This window comes from Macrobrachium rosenbergii, chromosome 30 (assembly GCF_040412425.1).
Source record: "Macrobrachium rosenbergii isolate ZJJX-2024 chromosome 30, ASM4041242v1, whole genome shotgun sequence".
NCBI classification, from domain to species: domain Eukaryota; kingdom Metazoa; phylum Arthropoda; class Malacostraca; order Decapoda; family Palaemonidae; genus Macrobrachium; species Macrobrachium rosenbergii.
The window spans coordinates 932,082-949,676 of record NC_089770.1 but is presented as its reverse complement, the minus strand read 5'-3'; the positions used below and the strand labels follow the sequence as shown (position 1 = coordinate 949,676).

Sequence of the window (17,595 nt, the reverse complement as noted above, 5' to 3'; positions counted from 1 at the left end):
TGGACTTTCCCTTCCAAGTCCAAAAACAAAGATGAAATAATTTGATTAACTGTATAGAAGTTCTGGACTTTCCCTTCCAAGTCCAAAAACAAAGAAGAAATCATTTGATTAACTGTATAGAACTTTCGGACTTTCCCTTCTAAGTCCAAAACCCAAGAAGAAATTTAATTAACTGTATAGAAGTTCTGGACTTTCCCTTCCAAGTCCAAAATACATCCCTATGCACGCGCATGCGCGCACCTGAAAACCCAGACGGATAAGACGTACAAAAAAACAAATAACTAAAAAATAAATAAATAAAAACAGAAAAAAAGGAAGTTGACAACAACAGTATTTGTGTAATTAGTGAGAAAAAGAGAGAGTTTTGTCTCTCCTTTTGCCTAATGAGGTTCTAGCTGAGGTGTCTCTTCCTTCCTCCCTCCAACCTTCCTCACTCATTAGTGAGGCAAGTTCACTTGAGGTATTTCAAAGCTGTTTTTTTTTTTGGTGTGTGAGTTCTTTTACAGTAGATAGAAGTTTAGATAGAGCGTTAAGATAGGTGTGTGTGTGTAAGTGTGTGTTTGTGTGTGTGTGTATGTGTGTGCCATGTTACAAAGTATTTTTTGCGTGTGTACGTGTTTCTAAGATAGTGTGATTTTTGTAAGTACATCTGCATTCACACACACACACATATATATATACATACATACATATACATATATATAAATCCATATATACATATAAATGTGTATTTATATATATATGTATGTGTGTGTATACAGTATACATACATTTATATATAGATAAGTTAAGTATACCTTAGTTTTACCAGACCACTGAGGTAGATAGATAGATATACATATATATATATATATATATATCGTCTCAACATAATTTCCTCTGTGGATGCTTTCAGCCCTTGTGAAAACTTAATAATAATAATAATAATAATAATAATAATAATAATAATAATAATAATAATAATAATAATAATAATAATAATAATAATAATATAGATTCTGGAGGCATCAAAGCACTAACAAGAAAAAACCAATAAGGGAAACTAAAGCATAATGATTCCATTCCCCCAACAAGAGTACTGACGATTTTGATCACAGCCCAAAATCATCCGGTATACTATCACCTATAGGCTCCATTCCAGCCGGAAATTCCATTAGCCAGACCACCAAGTGGTCGCTGGATTAAATGGACTTCGAATGGACGACAGAGGCCAGCAGGAAATGGAGAAGCAATATGAGTACTTGGGGCTTTCGTGTGTGCTTAGCATACGCCATCCTCAGGGCGTGTTGCAAAGTGGAAGTGAATATCGGTGGATGTTTGATGCATGATACGTATGGGAATAACCCTTCTCTGGGTAAGGTTCTAATACCTAAAGTCTTTTCATTGACCCATGATGACATTTTTAATAGTTTATAGCTGGGTTGCCTTTTGTGTGGTGGATCAAAAGCTCTCTCTCTCTCTCTCTCTCTCTCTCTCTCTCTCTCTCTCTCTCTCTCTCTCTCTCAGTGTATTTATATATATGACATAATCTCTGTAAGGTAACCATACACCATTTTTGAAAAATTTACCTGTTATACCATCTCTCTCTCTCTCTCTCTCTCTCTCTCTCTCTCTCTCTCTCTCTCTCTCTCTCTCTCTCTCCCCGGGAAAAGATAACAAAGCAGCATCAAAGAAAAAGGAATTATGAGATGAACCTCTGCATGAGAAAAACAAATAAATTCCCTCCATCTCTTTGTTTATTTTGAGTATGGTCGAGCAAGTACAACAAAACATGTCTTCTCAGAGGTTCACAAAAGTATGGCAAACTGTCTGCTGATGCGTGAATTCCTATTTTTCTTGGTAAGTAAGCTCTATGCTGCATAAAATGCACATATACACAAATGCACAGGTATTCAGTTCACTGTTATCATGCCTATGCATTCATGCATTCTTATTATTTTTGTCTACACAAAAATGAAAAAATGAAATCTTTTGAATTAAGTTTGAACTTCAGAAAATCCAATGATTCAAACCTCATAATGACTCGGAATATTCCAATATCATTCTATTATTTTGGTCCGTGGAGTTATCAGTCATCAAGCCTCATCTCGTACGAAAGGGGTGGACGAGATTAATACGTGTATCACATTGTCAGTTTTACTTGAAGTATACACGTACCAATATTCCATCCGTCACATCGGGACATATTTTGTATTCCGGGAAAACGATACGAGAATGATACACGATATTGCAGTGTTGTCAGTTTGTAATACGAACGATGAGGTGTTCATTCACGTGGAATGGACAGGTATTGGACAAGTACGCTCAGGTAAATTGGTGGATATTCATTTTTATTACTGCAGAAAATAGTGGAGAGAGATTTATGCATTAGCATATCATGAGTATTAAGAGTAAGTATATTGCAAGTATATTTATCTTATAATCACCTAGCCATGGCCGAACCTCGGTGCTAGTGACTGGACTCTCTCTCTCTCTCTCTCTCTCTCTCTCTCTCTCTCTCTCTCTCTCTCTCTCTCTCTCTATATATATATATATATATATATATATATATATATATATATATATATATATAATCAACACAATCATGTGTAGAACAGAATACATTTCTGACCCAAACGGGATCGAATCCAGGTCTTTACTTTCAACTGAAGGACTGGGTTCGATCCCGAAAATCAGAAATATATATGTATATATATATATATATATATATATATATATATATATATATATATATATATATATATATATATATATATATATATACATATACATATACATGCGTGTAGGTATGTTCATATACATAATACACAATACAGTACACAAGAGTTTTACACACACAAAGATATGATATACAATGATACCCAACAATACACAAGAAAATAAAATAACAGAATCAGTCATTTCGGCGATTTAAAAAAAAAACTAATTCTCAAATCTCTTCGATATTAACAAATTATCAAGTAATTAAGCTTCATATTAAGCTTTTATACAAAGCTTCGCGAAAGCAATAATCGGCTTTAAATTTGATCTGAATCGCGAATTTCCTCGCGAATGTCCAGCTTCTAATTACAAGCCTTTGACCTTGCACAGTGAAATTAATTAAATTCTCCATTTTTTCCGGGGAAGGCGCAAGATTTCATATCTTCATTTAAGCCATTTTTTTAGTTTTCTGTAAATGAAAACTATTGTGCCGGCTTTGTCTGTCCGTCCGCACTTTTCCTGTCCGCCCTCAGATCTTGAAAACTACTGAGGCTAGAGGGCTGCAAATTGGTACGTTGATCATCCACCCTCCAATCATCAAACACACTAAATTGCAGCCCTCTAGCCACATTAGTTTTGATTTTATTTAAGATTAAAGTTTTTCATAATCGTGCGTCTGGCTATAATATAGAGAAGGCCACCACCAGACCGTGGTTAAAGTTTCATGGACCGCGGCTCATGCAGCATTATACCGAGACCACCGAAAGATAGATCTGTTTTCGGTGGCCTTGATTATACGCTGTAAAGAAAACTCGATTGCGCCGAAGAAAACTCGGCGCATTTTTTTACTTTTTTTTTTATCGCGCATGCGCCAACTGTCTTTTATGATATTCTTTTATTTTCTTCATTTGAATTCACTTATAATTCTGCTTGTTCCTTATTCCTAATTATGTTACTTCCTGATTATCCAGATTATTCACTTAGTTATTCATTCCATCGTTTCGTTTCTTTATTGTAAGTGAAATACACAACACACGCGTACTGTGTACACATGTATAGGTACACATGTATAATAAACATGTGTATGGATGGAATTGTACACATGTCTGACTTTAACTAATGCGAAAGTATCTTTCTCATTCCACAAACATATTTACATTTTTTTTTTTACAGTATTTCGATAAATAAGTTCAATGTTCCATGAAAAATGTCAGCCAAGAAAAATAGTGTAAAATTTAAAATGGTAAAGTTTATTTCACAATCAATTTATGAATGGAGGCTTAAAATCCTGAATGAGATTCTATGAATGGCGTAGTAGTAAGAGCTTACTATACTATAGGTTCTTCAGAGTATGTGAACCTGAATTTAATCTAGTTTTTTTTATAGGTTTTTATAGGTTCTTAAACGATCAAAACATGTACATCATTTTGACATGATTGTGAACTGAAAGCGCACTGAATCTTGACATATATAATGGATTTAGAATTACTGATAAAGATTAAAACCTGGCGTAACATACAAAAACATACACATGCAAACGTCTAGATTCGCTCTTAATGGAGTCTGGCCTTTGAAAACATACCGCCTTCAGATGAAGAGAACTTCAATATAATCTGCAAAAGAACTTGGGATTTTTTTCAATCGAGGGCAGACATTTGCATAGATATTAAATTTTCGAGGGTAGTTATACCTCGGCTCCTTCAAGCGGTTTAAGCACCATCTTTGGAAGCGAAGGAAGAACTTCGACTTGAAAGAAATTAATATGGTTTGCATTCAGAATGACCGTTGGGAATCCATTGCTTGCGATGGTATCAGGTTGGGGTCAACATCCTCGGGTCGTCTCTACGCTAGGGGTTGCAAATCAGTTATGAGAGGGTCATTGTTAAAGTTATTTTAGTGATTATTTTCAGGTTGTGCGAAGTGTACCCAACTCAGAATCTACTTCCTCAGAAGAATATGGCAATTTCTTTACTTTCTGGTCTTTCATGTAAATCATACTGGAATCTACCCCAGAAAACTGCTGCCCAAATCAGTTATGAGAGGATAATTTTAAATCATACCCAGTTCAGAATCTGCTACCCCAGAAAACTTTCAAGTTGTGTAAAATTATACCCAGCTCAGAATCTACTGCCCAAGAAAACTTATTATTTTGTACCCAACTCAGTTGTTTGGATTATTGTGTACCCAGCTCAGAAGAAAACTCTACTGTCTACAAGGAAACTTTTCAAGTTGTGTGAAATTATACCCAACTCAGAATCTACTGCCCAAGAAAATTTTCAAGTTGTGAATCTAGAATCTACTGCCTCAAGAAAAACAGAATCTACAGAAAATTTCTTGTACTATCTACTGCTCAGTTCAAGCATTGCAAGATATTCTTTACTGTGCAATTAGGCTAAGGTGCATTGTATTACTAATGCTATTCTTGCATTTTAATATATTTTTATTATAATTTATTTATTTTTTTAACAAGTGAGAGCTTTCTGTATTTCCTAACCTTCTCTTATTGGCTGAGACTTTAAACGTGTGTTTCAGAATGTGTGTTTAAATGTGTGTCCCATTGTATGAGACTTTAAACGTGTTTTGTGTGTACCGTGTGTATTCTGTTTGGATTAGAATAGTGTGTTTTTAGGGGTGAAACTGAAAGGACCTTCTCTGTGAAGATGGAATATTTACTGTGACAGAGAGGTGAGATAAACCATTTATTCTTTCAAGTTTATTATTATTATTATTATTATTATTATTATTATTATTATTATTATTATTATTATTATTATTATTATTATTATTATTATTGCTGCATAAATGACTGTTAGGCTGCTCTGTGTATCAAAAAGTAATCCTTATTAGAAATGATAAGAATAACAATAATAATTACTATGCCTGTTATGAGAGAGAGAGAGAGAGAGAGAGAGAGAGAGAGAGAGAGAGAGAGAGAGAGAGAGAGAGAGAGAGATTCTGCTGAGAATTGCCTCGTCGAGGTCACTTGTTGAAAGTTATGATATGTCAACATACATTTTGATGGAGTATCTCTCCCCCTCTCTCTCTCTCTCTCTCTCTCTCTCTCTCTCTCTCTGTCTTTACACCCGTAACTATGACCCACATGAATCGACTGACAACCAGGACATATAATCCTCAGCTTAGGCCTACAGAAACATACCCACTTCTTAATGAACATACCCAAACTGTTCCTTCCTCGTCCAGTTCTGGCATCTAATTGGGAGTTACCTTTTCCCTTTTGAGCTGAATGAGACCTTCAGTTTCTTTATATGAATTCAAAGGCAGAACAAATCACCAAGAAATATCAGTTTAATAGAAAGTTGAACTTGCCAGGACACTCATTTGGTCAAGGATAAAAACAGTATTTCAACTCAAGTTATGTTAAATAGCAGAGAGAGGGGGAGAGAGAGAGAGAGAGAGAGAGAGAGAGAGAGAGAGAGAGAGAGAGAGAGAGAGAGAGACTTCTTGGTAGTCTCCAGCCAGGGTACTGTGACCAGATGGAATTTTGCTTAATTTTGCTGATAGCTGTGTATGAATGATGTATGTATGTATGGTGTATGTGCAGTATATATGTACGATGTATGTACGTATTAAAACAACACTTCTTGATATATTTAATGGACGTGAAGTTTATCAAAAGTTCATATTTTTTTTTTAATTTTCAGTAATTCGTCTGCTGAGTTTGTGTTACCAAGATGTTTACAGCAGAAATCTTAAGAGATTATTTATTTTTTTTGGTAAAATTAGGTATTCATGGTATTGTGATCTTATTAAATAATGATTTAATACAATTCTTGTAAGTAATAATAAAAATGTGATTTATTAATTGGTTTATGAAAGAAAAAGACAATAGTCAATTATTTTAGGATAATCAGCTGACGAGACCGAGCAGACGAATTTCTTGCAGGGAAACAGGCCTAAAATAAATATACGACAATACAACGAAATCGTAAAAATATAAAAATAATAAATTTTTCATTTTAATATCTTATATTTGTTACATTTTTGTTTTAATATATCTTAGTTGGAATGATTTTAACCGCAAATGATCATATAACAAAATGTTTCAAGTTAATCCGTTGCAAAAAGTTGCCAATCATGATTTTATGTATAATTCTCTTACTAATATCTGTCAGATTTACTCGCAAATATTCATAGATAATGAGGCGTTATATATTTCATAATTAGTATCATATATTAAACAGAGGAATCTCTTGAAACATTCTTGAAAATCAACGGCAATTTCTTATGTATTTGCAAGAGACAGCCATGTAACTATTTTTATCATTATTTTATATTGAACATCTAATTAGCCTAGTTCTGACTCACTTATATGCTTTTAATACATTTTTAGTCATATTATTAGCTATTCAATCCAAATTGACGTAATTTTCTTAGTGACGATTCTAATGTTATTGTATTTAAACTTTAGGCCTGTTTCCCATTTTTTATGACGTCTGTCGATTCTATTACAAGACAACTTCACGAAAGCTTCATAAAATGTCTAATTTCTTAGTTATATCTAACTTTTGAGAGGCAAATGTTTATAATAATTTATTATAATTAAAATCTATGACCAACGTTGCATATATAAAGAGTTTTAAATATTTTTATGTGTTTTACTTTAATTCGTGCGTCAAGTTTCAAAATTCGTCTGCCTGATTGTTTTACCAGATCTGTATAGGAAAATATCTTTAATATTTCTTGTTTTAAAGTGAAATACGCTAATAATACAACTTATTGGCATAAAATAGCAATATTTTGAATAATTTATTCTAATTTTGTTTACCAGTTTAATAGAAATATTTTTCTAAATGAAATTTGAAAGATAAGACAATAGTCTTAAATTTTAAAACTCCGAATCATGATAGTTGCTATTTAATGTTTTTAATTTTAATTATTTATACAGTTTTTGAGGCGAAAGTGAATAATATTTATCATAAGAGAAAATTATAATTTATTTATCATCTATTCCCTATAAAAATTCTTATAGAATTTTTCACATATTACGTAAAATTGAGGGTTAAATCCACAGAGTAAACAAATAAAGTTGCCAGTTACTATTTAATATTTATTTTCATTTTATAGTTACTTTATGTGTCAATAGATGTCTATAGTAGCGTTGTCTCACATTTCCAAAAACCCAAAATTAAATACGAAAATATTTCGAAAACGCTAAATAGAAATTTATTAAATAATTTCACTGAAATTGAACTTTTTAAATAATTCTCGTTCGTGGGACGATCTCCTGATGCAGTATTTATTTAGAAGTGATATTTAAAGTTACTTTTTTCAAGTTTTAGCGAAAATCTAACTTAATTTGATGATGAATGTTTGTGTAAAGTTCATTTTTATACAATTTATTGACGCTTTAACGCCTATTTTATTATTATTTTTGTTATATTGGTCTTTTATTAATCAGCTGTTCAGTGCTGTTATTGTGTGAAGTCACGACTGTCACTGACATGTCAGCTGTCAAATCGCCTTCAGAATCTGCTGAGTTACTGTTTAGATTAATCGATAATTCTTCCATAATATACCGAAGGTAAGTCTCTTCCAAGTGCATTAGAAGTTTATTGGTACTTATGTTGAGTAAATGAAAGTGGCATATAAACGTAAGTTGCCAAAAAAAGTGTCAAAATACGAAAAAAGGACCAGGAAAGTTTGCCTTTTAACTTTGTGTCCTAATCGGCCATATATTCACGCAGTCATGTATATTACCCTTTAAGTGCTAAAGTTTAGAAATTTATTCGTACTTTTTTTAAGTGAATGAAAGTGTTATATAAACGTAACTTGCCAAAAAAGTGTCAAACTAAGAAACAAGGCACAGGAAAGTTTGCCTTTAACTGATTGTCCTAATCGGTCATATATTCGCTGTCATGTTTATTGCCTTTTAAGTGCTAATGTTTAGAAGTTCATTGATAGTTTTGTTAAGTAAAACAAAGGCTTATGTAAATGTAACCTTCAAAAAAAAAGTGTACAAAATTGTTTAAAAAAAAAAAAAAAGGTCACGAAAGTTTGCCCTTAACAGACCCAAATCGGCCATATTCGCCCAGTCATATCTTATCCCGTAAGTGCTAAGGCATCTTATTGAAGATTAATTATACTTAAAAGTACCATAATAATACTCGGTAATATTCTAGATTAGGTTAAACTACGGTAGCCTAGATTTTGGCTGTATTAGAAGGTCCCCAGCCAGATGTCCTTGATAAGTGGAGCAAGGTCGCCCCTAATTCCTGTGGCCTGAAAGTTTAAATCCTTTGATATGATTGTAGGATAATTTAGTCGAGTCCATTGTAGTCTGATGCTTTTTATTCTTTTACAGGAGCCTTAGGAGTGAGTTGGAGCAGCCTGGATGGAGTAGCCTGGATGGAGTAGCCTGGATGGAGCAGCTGGGATGGAGCAGCCCTACGCAGTATTGAAACAGCTTCCAAGCGAAGCCTCTGGTGAAAGTGACTGAGGAAGCTTCAGAATGAAAACAGTATTAGGTAAAGGAAAGAGAAAAGGTGATATTTGGAGATTTTAAGCTACATACTAGTTTTACAAACATTAAAAATGTTTACCCAGAGGTACTATACCCGTAGGAGGTGGAAGGTAGAGTAGGTTAAGGTTTGTGTATAAAATTGGCAATTTTTTTGTTTTTACAAGTTGCACAGGACAAAGGAAACCTCAGTAGGCAGATAGCGAGTCAGCGTCTTTACTGAGGTGTTGGCAAAGAGGGAGAGGTGCTTTAAATGGTATAGCCTAGCCGATGTACGCACAAACCTAGCACCACGATGCCTAATGGAACCATAGCAGTAATAGCCTATTAGCACTCCTGCTGTAATGTGCATTTAGATAGCAGGTCTTCACCTGTGGGATTGGATAGGCCAGCTAGGCTAGAAGGAACTGCATTATTATTTTGAATAAAACAAGACCATTCAAATGCAGAATAGGTATAACTCGATCTTATTGCAGCTGTCAAGTCATTACTACCAGGTCATTTTGTAGTGAAAGTAAATCATATTTATGCTGAAATTCGCAGTAGAGGACAGTTGACAATGTATTGCTGAAATATTTCTTGAATGCTAGTTCTTGAACATTAGACGTTCTCAGCTTGGGTTAGATAAATATGACTGAAGCTGAATTAGAGTAAAAGTATTTTAAGAATTTATAATCAGACTGCTAATAAAGTAGTGATATTGTATTCAGGTTTTGAAAGAATTAATGGTTGATGAAAAGGTCTAGAGTGAATTAGGTTAAAATTGGCCGTGTGATTTCCAGTCGATGATTAATTACGCAAAAATGTTACCTCCTGTATTGGGTAGTAACACATCAAAATGTGATGAATTTTTTACATTATTGCAAGTTAAAATATATCACAAGATCTTGTAATAAGAGAGCTGATGCATTTTTTGTAACTAATTAAGTATTATTTTGTTATAAGCAAATGGTAGTGAAGGTGTGCTGTGTATCAGCTTACCAAGTGTTTTTTTGAGCTATCATGCACCTTAAATGTAAGCAGTTTTCCAAAATGAAATGGTAGTCTTTGCATATATTTCTACAGGGATTTGTAATTCTTGTGTGAAGACAAAACTGTTAGACAAATTCAAGATCAGTTGTAATAATAACCCTTTCAGCTGTACTGAACTAGATTTTTTTCATGTTACTCACCGTAATTCAAAAAGGGTGATAATGTAGCACCAATGCCTGAGTGAGTGTGTATATGAAGAGTTACCCATTAGCTTTTTGACTTGAATTTTGGAACTTTTGTATAAAAAAACTGTTAGGGTTGATTTCCATAGTGCCATAGCCTTGTGACCTAAGAAATAGTGTACTGTAGACCAGTTTCTTTGTAAGTGAGAACTCACACACTTCACACATATTTAAATCAAACTATATTTGTAATTAACATAAATTCCTTTTTTCAGGCATGGCTATACTTCAGGTTTTAGGGTTATTCCAGTACATTCTATCCATAAAGACAGTTTGATACAATTCAAAAGTTCCTACAAAACATGAGTGAGTTTAGTTTTAGAGTACAACTGAAATCACTACTGTTCTCCTACAGAATGCTAAATCCAGTTGAAACTTATCAGTCTAACACTCACACAAACTGAGAAATGTCCTTTGGTAAAGCAAAGGTGTTGAGAGGCCCAATTGCAAGCTGTATTGTTATGAAACTCTAGTGGTAATTGGACAATTTTGATCACTTAAAGCTTTCGCTACTTTCTAACCTTGTCATAAATTTGACATTCAGCTTGTAAAATATACAATTTCATCAGTAAATTTTTAATATAAAGACACTATTTCTTAAGCTTGTTAGTACTTACTTTTTTTGGGGAGGGGAATAGATTAGAATCACAGATCAATAAGCAAGTTATAGATTTAAACATTTTTATTCATAAAATCAATGCACTAGGTTGTCACTAGAATCACAGATCAATAAGTAAGTTATAGATTTAAACATTTTTATTCATAAAATCAATGCACTAGGTTGTCACATAATGCAGACATAACTGTTTTAATAAAAAAAACTCATAGATGTCTGAACAAATAAAATTTCAGTGGTAAACTATTCTTATCTGAGTTACACGAGTTGTATCAAAATGCTTTTATAGATGTACTGAGATGCCTTCACTTTGCACTGAAAATGACCTTGTAAGTCAACTACGGGACTTGCATTTCAACTTCGAAATTGAGAAATAAACGCAGTAGGACAGGGGTCAACCAGTGATCATTGAAATGTGTAAGTTTATGAATTATGAACTTTCATTATTTTATCTGGTGTAATATTCTTGGAAAAGTTCATTATTAAAATCCTCAGATCCATTGTAACAAAAAGGTTACTATGAATGCAGAAATATTTTTCTTGCTACAATGAAATCAGTCATTTCATAACAGTGACATTACAGAAGTATTTGTATATACAATGAATGAAAGCTCAATAAGTTTATACAGCACTGAAGCCAGCTTTATCTTGCGTGTGGTCAGATTAAACAATGCAAAAGTGACTAGGGCGAGAATTACCATATTCATCCTGGTTTTAATACTGTTAGTGAAAACCTTAAGTGAGGGTGTGTGTGAACTAAAAATTAGAATTTTGTTTTTCATGTAGCATCCAAATCTTAAAAATATCTTGTAATATTGGTTGGAATACCTGTGATCTTGTATAAATTATACTAAAGGACCACATTCTATTCCAGATTGAGATCTGAATTGGAACCAAACCTTCACAGCACCGTTTGGTCAATTGGAAGGTTGCTTGTCTCATAATGAAGGTAAAACTCTTTAGAAAGAAAAAAATATTTTGTGATATTATATATATAAAAAACTGATTTTTTTTTAAAATATTGGTAATAATTCTGAAGTTTCTGTAAAGTCGTAAGGCACTGAATTGCCAATGTTAGGACCTAATCAGAGATTTTATTTCAGGTGCTACAGTTTAAGCAGTTGAGTTAGGTTAGGTTAAGTGGGACATTCTCTAAATGATAATATAGTTAACATACAGAACTATTTACTATGACTGGCATATTGAAACTTGAAATAAAAAGAATGTTATTTACTCTAATCAAATTAACAATCTAAACAACATATAGAACTATTAACTGTAATTTGTTCATTGAATCTTGAAATAAGCCTCCATCACTTTTTGCACTCCAGCTCAATATTCAATTACGTTAATATTTACTATAGTTGTGTTGAAATAAAATTTAATTTCACAAAGTTTGTAAAAACCCTGTTGCATTTGTGACCTTCTTAGTAAAAGGGGCCCCTAGTTATAGGATGCTTGGGGCCTGATTATAACTGATTGTATCTTAATAACTTGTAAGCCAAAAGATCCCAGGTGGCCTGTCATTAACTCCGCCTCATCCCCTCAGGAAAATATCCACAGCCTGTGAGCGTTCATGGGACAGATTGAACGGTCACCACAAGTTTCTGCTTTACAAGAACATAAACTTAAGGAACAGACACCACAGGTGTCTGCTTTTCAAGAACGTAAACTTCAAGAGGCAACTACAAGTTGTATTTTGTAAACCTGTATAATTTGTCAGAGTGTGGTTATTCACAAATTTTACCTGCTGGTAATGTAAAATATGAAGTAGAAAAATGGTCCCATTAACATTTATGTTGGACATAGTCATACCAAATGTAATCCTGCCACCTTTGACTAAAAACTAGGATAGAGTCGAATTTATAGTACAGTATTGTGCAATTCTTAGTTTATCAGGGTCATAAGTGTGCCCACTGACCAAATGTTCAGTTAAGTTTGCCCTTGCTTTTTGTAATTTCAGAGTAGGAACTGTCAAAGTGTTTAACATAAGAGGTAGCTCATTACAGTCCAGGATACTATTTTGCCTGAATGTGCTGTTAGTTTATTATCGACTCTCGGGTAGTTAATAGGATTCATGATATATATTACACGTTCATTTCTTGTTACTTTAATATTAGCTAACGAATAGGTATGTATTATGCGGTTTATATATTTATACTAAATATATAGATTTTATATTGTCTGATATCTGTAGACTTCGATTGTTTGAGGATACAGGTGGTTTTTCTTACAATTTCATATCGGTTTGCTTTCAATTCCTCTATCTCTTTCCAGATTCATTGTATTCCTAGGTTTTGTATCAGTTTAACATCAGCTATTGGGTTACCTTGTTATGATTCATGATACATATAGTTTTTAAGTTTCATATTTCAGTATTGACTGTCATGTAGCTTATTATGTTTCAAGATACTGTACGTAGTTTGTAGTACAGAAGATTTTTGGCTGTTTAATATCTTTTAGACTGTTTGTTATGATAAAATTTACATAAATTATTTTAAGTAACTGTCCTGTGGGTTTAAATTAGCTGTCAGGTAATTCAGTAAATTTCTTGATGTGCGCTGTCTAAACAAGTTTCTTTGATAAATATTGCCTATAATAATGGTAATCTGCTACCAGGTAGTTAAGGTCTCTTCAAGTTACGTTGCGTTTGATGTAAAATTATCATCACCTCAAATCAGTTATCGGATAGTCATGAATGGATTTTCAAAAGTTTTGTGTCGAGAAGTCTAGTATGTTTAAAGGAAACTTTTTGTTAACTTAGTTTATTATCACTTGTCAGTAATTGACTTTCTATTGAAATAACTTGTAATTTCTTTTCAGTATCCAATAGGTTATTATTCAGTGCTTACTTGCTAGGGCACAAAGTTTACATGAGGTTAATAGAAGGCTATTCTGATTACTTTGTCATTTTCCCAAATAGCTTATCAGAACAGTTTTATTGACTGTATGGAATGTATTCTCGGTAGTCAGTATAGTTAGGAATAGCTTTGTGGAACAAAACCTATTAGGTTTTAACTTCATATATTTGGTAATATTTTTGGCTACGGTACAAATGATTCTTGATGGTTTTTCTCAATAAGTTTTAAATGTATTGTTAAGCTAGCTTCCAGTATGGTAGTGTATGGCAATCCAAGCTTCTATATTTCTAGTAGCCTAATTCCACACTGTTTCAGTTGTTGATTTATGTCCGAGTTCCTTGAGAATTATGTTCTTAATAGTTTTTAAAACTTGTCGTTGTAATATTACTTAAACGGCACTGTACTTTTACTGTAAGACTTAGTTACATACAGGCTTTAATACAGGAGAGATATCACAGCCTGGCATTTTTACATGTCAACATTCTAGGATAGGAAATATCTCAAAATTTAGCCTATTAATTTTTATCTCGATTTTGTTGATAAACAGAAAATTTGCCACAGTATCAAGTGACTGAATAATACTCTTAAATTTGTGCAAACTTTCCCATGGAAATAATGTGTCTTGATAAACATCAACTGTAAATTAATAAAAAGTTGCAAACTCTGCATATTTCAAGACACTGCCAACATGTGGAGGTTCCAAATTAGAAGTATAACTTTGAGACCATATTTTTTAATGTTGACAGTTGTAGGAAAGTGATGCAGTAAGTAAATTTACACTTAAGGGAGTCTTGCTGTAGTTAAATTAATTAGGCATTACTTGAATGTGATATCAAAGATAATTTTTTCCCAAGATGATATTTTGGAGAAGGGAATTTGAAGTCAACTGAAATTCAAAGTGTTGCTTTTAAAATGGGTAGGTGTTTTTAACAATGGTAACTCAGGTATATGAATAAGTAAACTTCTTGAAGTTCTCTTTTTTATATGTTTGGATATTTTTATATATTTTTAATATATGAATTAATAAGCTTTCTCATTTATGAGACGAACTTATTCTTAAAGTTACATTAATAGGTACAGTAGACTTTCTAGGTACAGTAATAGGTAGACTTTGTAGGGTACATAGACTTTGTAGGTACATTGATATGTAGACTGTAGGTACATTGATATGTAGGTACATTGATTTGTAGATCTTCTAGGCACATTGATAGGTAGACTTTGTAGGTACATTGATATTAGACTGTAGGTACATTGATATGTAGATTTTCTAGGTACATTGATAGGTAGACTTTCAAGGATGATTAAAATCATCTTGAGAACTAATCAGTATTTTTCACTATATGAGACTAAATATTGTCCGAGCTTTTGTTGTACAAGGGAGGTTCATTTCCTAGTGGACTTATTAGCCAATAGAGTGACAGCTATTTAATTAACTGATACTATTAAGCGAATCATACATCTTCCTTGTAAGGTTCCGGTGGAGGAAGTGATTTTCCATGAAAGATGTAGATTAGAGTCAATTTAGGTTCAAGAAGTTTAGGATCTGTGTGGAAAGAGACTACCTGTAATTGATACAAAGTGAAAGGAAGATATTTTGACGTTTAAGGATTTTGGTTATAGGCATGCTTTCCCTGAGAATGACCTGAAATAAAGCCGTGTAAACAATTAGCCAAGGAAATTCTGAATATTTATCAAAAGCACTTTCTTATCAGAAGAGTTCTGTCTTGACTTAGGAAGTAAACTGGTTTGGTCACTGTTTGACAACATGTGTCATAGATGCTATCGGCTTTGTTAATGTAAATTGTTTGAGAAACTGACATTTGATTTGTCAGAGTTACAGGTTTTGTCAATTTTAAAACTTGATGCAACAGTGTCTTGAAATATGTGGATTTTTATTTTTTGTAAGGTTAGGTATAAATCCTTTCTTTGCGTAATGTTAACATTGAGTTTCCCATTAATTTGAGTATTAATAATGATCAGATCAAAATTCAATTAACTGTTTGTTAAGATGTAACTTTTAAAATGGGAATATTTTGTAATACGAATTGTACGTTGATTTTGGTGTAGTACAAGAACTTCTGTACTTCAGATTTTTGCTCAGTTCACATCAAGTCTCATAACCTTCATTCAACTTTAGTAGGTAACTTATGCCCCTGTTATTTCTCAGCACAACAAAAAAAAAGCTTAAAGACAATTAAAAGATTAGTGGTACCAAAAATTTAAGAATATGAAAATATCCATTACAGTACTTCCTTCATTATAGTATCCCAGGTGGATATTACAGTCAAGGTTTGATGAACTAAGTTTTGGGTGTTGTAGCCACACAAATTGTCCCCATAAGTCAGTGTTTGCAGAAATCTGAAGTGGCAACATGTTTCAGTTGATATAAGCAGTAGAAACTACGCATAAAAATGTAATATTTTTCTAAATTGTTATGACTAAGTTAGAAATTGCTAATGCTTATTCTTCACTCTGTGTTCTGACTGTACTTTAATTTCTGTTGAAAGATACGCTACGTTCAAGGCATTCCTTCAAGGCATTCCTTCTCTCTCTCTCTCTAAAAGCTCTCTCTCTCTCTCTCTCTCTCTCTCTCTCTCTCTCTCTCTCTCCCTCTCTCTCTCTCTCTCTCTCTCTCATATTTTTTAATGAGGCAGTCCTGCACATTTTATGCTTTGCCAGTCTCTTTATGGTCCTCTGAAACATCACTTCACATTACGCCTTGTATGCTTTAAAGCACCGTTGCACACTTGACACACCTTGCAAGACGAGTCTTGCACGCTTGAATTGATTTGCTAAAACCCCTCTATCCAAGCACATACTACATACCATTAAGGGGGCTTTTGGAGTTGCTTCCAGTTACAGGGATTAAGTACGTCACTATTAAAATTCTCGCTCTCGACACGCTTACCCTTAAAACTTACAGATGTTCAGCAGTTTCATAATTACAGATATTTGGATCTTAGGTTGTCAGGGTGTGAACTTATTTGTGTTCATCACCATATTTCTAAGTGAATTCTCAAGTTTTAGTCTTCTAAACTTTTTGTGCTGTAAATGTTTTATACAGTGATTTAAGATTTGAGTGTCTTATTGTTAATTATTGAGCAGGGAGTCTTTATGCTTTTATGCTGAGAACATAGTGAGAACTAGAACAGTGTATTTGAAAATTTATAAACTTGGATGTAAAGAAAACTGTAAGATTTATTCGTAATTAAGGAACACAAGTTGAAGTACAGAAGTCTTGTATTACATTGTATAGATTGTAAACTGGGAATAATTTTTGTAAACACAACTGGAAAGACTTGAAATAAAGGACTCCTTCGAGCCAGCATTGTAATGCCCTGAGGAGGAAGTGTCCTCAGCAGGAGGTATTATAAGTGGTCAGTCATTAGTTCCGAAGCTGACTCAAAGGGCTGTTTTATAAGTTGACAGCGGATTGCTGAGATGGGATAAGGCCTGTTTCCCATGTGTCTTTCCCAGTGTATTCCTTTTACTCTGGCGTTGCTGAAGATTGTTAGACCCATTCAAATGTAAAATAAGTTTTATGCACAGGAATTCCAAGGAAGGTTTAGTAAGGTTAAGGTTACCACAGAACAGCCTTAGCCTCAGTCTTATGGCTGTATTTGTACGGAAGCAGATGCTTTCTTGACATGGAAAGAACCTGTAGGTTTTTACTGCTAGAATTTTGTACCAAACAGATGCATAATGCCAAAGAAACCTAGCTCTGTG

At 33.3% G+C, this 17,595-nt stretch overlaps 2 long non-coding RNA genes across 2 annotated transcripts; both read left to right on the top strand.

The window, feature by feature from the left end:
• The first annotated feature begins 7,921 nt into the window (after positions 1-7,921).
• Positions 7,922-11,425, top strand: LOC136854890 (uncharacterized). The gene is made up of 3 exons (XR_010857825.1): positions 7,922-8,242; positions 9,023-9,185; positions 10,608-11,425. It is a non-coding gene; the product is annotated as an uncharacterized lncRNA (long non-coding RNA).
• Positions 11,426-11,882: 457 nt separating this feature from the next.
• LOC136854889 (uncharacterized) lies at positions 11,883-15,714 on the top strand. The gene is made up of 2 exons (XR_010857824.1): positions 11,883-11,957; positions 12,558-15,714. It is a non-coding gene; the product is annotated as an uncharacterized lncRNA (long non-coding RNA).
• Positions 15,715-17,595: the final 1,881 nt, after the last annotated feature.